The sequence below is a fragment of the Crotalus tigris genome, unplaced genomic scaffold, assembly GCF_016545835.1.
Source record: "Crotalus tigris isolate CLP2741 ecotype Arizona unplaced genomic scaffold, ASM1654583v1 scf7180000020523.1239640, whole genome shotgun sequence".
Classification (NCBI taxonomy): Eukaryota; Metazoa; Chordata; class Lepidosauria; order Squamata; family Viperidae; genus Crotalus; species Crotalus tigris.
In genome coordinates this window covers 1,516-3,078 of record NW_024098059.1, presented here as the reverse complement: position 1 = coordinate 3,078, position 1,563 = coordinate 1,516, and positions in this window count along the sequence as shown.

Here is a 1,563-nt window from a genome sequence, read left to right as displayed (position 1 = left end):
GTCCGCCATTTTTCCCCCCTTTTCCTTAGCTGTGCTACTCCCTTTTATTCTATTGGCTTTTGAAAGCCAATAGAATAGACTCTCTTGAATAGAGTCTAATTGTATTGGCTTTCAAAAGCCAATAGGAATTGTCCAGGCTGTCTGTGTTCTGCTGAGCCCGCCAAAAGTCCCATTCTGCAAACGGTGCTGCACCAGTTGAGTAGTCCTCGACTTACGACCGGTGGGGGGTCGCGGCATTAAAAAGATTGATAACCACTGCATTAAACACAAGTACATTGGCTGATTTATGTATTGCATTATGCAACTACTTGATTGTAGCCATGGCTTATTGAATGAGCCATAATTGCCTAGATTTACAACTTGCAAAATCATAAACCACCACAGCTACTTTCACCAAGTATGCCAAAAGTAAATAAATCACACCAAGGTCCTGTCACATGATGGAAACCACTTCTTTGAATTAATAATACATTGAATTCAGGACAATTTGCACAGCTGTCCCCTTAGACTCACAACGGTTTACAACCCTTTTCTCTTTCATATCATACATTATATTTTGTATGATAAAGAAATGTCCCAAAAGAGAAGTATGTGTAGCACTGTTGAGGGAATAGGCCCATTTCTGTTGTTTGTATTGCCGCATCTTTTGGTGGGGGGAAGAACAGCCCTGCATGCATTCTCTCATCTGCTCCCCTTCCAATGCAATACAAAGTCCCCATTTCATTCTGTTTCCCCTGCACTGCTTCTCTGAAGAAAGCAAAGGGACATAGTTCATACTCTACTCCCTGTCATGGATATTGCTAAACTTTTCCTGCCTGAATAAACAGTTTGATGTCCCTTTAACAAATTAAGCCGTTTACAAATGCAAAGGCCTAAAAAAAATTATATTCACTATGGCAGTCTATTACCAAGCCTTGTGAAACCACAGCGTATGGTTACCTGGGATAGTTGCAAGGGAGGGCATATTTATAAAACCATCAACTTATAGAAGCCTGTAAACCCTTCTCTGGGTTGAAACATGACCTGGAGGGAGTGGCAAATAATTTGTCCAGTGAGCAAGAAAATGTTTACAAATCCAGGATGGTGTTGCTTCATGAGTGCATCATCAACAATATCAGAAGCTCATGTTTTGCAAGAGCTGATGATTTATTATGTGCCATCAAGTCAGTCAGTGTCAACTCTTCGCAATCCAATACATAGATTTTCTCCAGGGTTCTGTTGCGTCCTTGGCGGGAAAACAGACACGAGAAGCAGCTGGAGTCCTCAGGTTCTTTTATTCAGCGTTCAGCTTACAGGAAGATGGCTTCAGCTCAGCCCAAACGCCTCGCAGCCCCTTATATAGGCAACTCCCGGGTAAATGGGTTACTTTTCCCGCGCCAGCACCCGCGCATGCGCACGGCGCTGGCGACAGCCTGTCTGGTCCCGGGCAGCTTTGCACCTGCCCGGGACTGCCTGCAAACGCCCGAGCCGTTTGCAAAGGCTCGGGACATAACACCCCTTTCCCCCGGGCTAAAACTACTACCAACATACAGCATTTATTTTATATAACATTTTGCTCCCCAG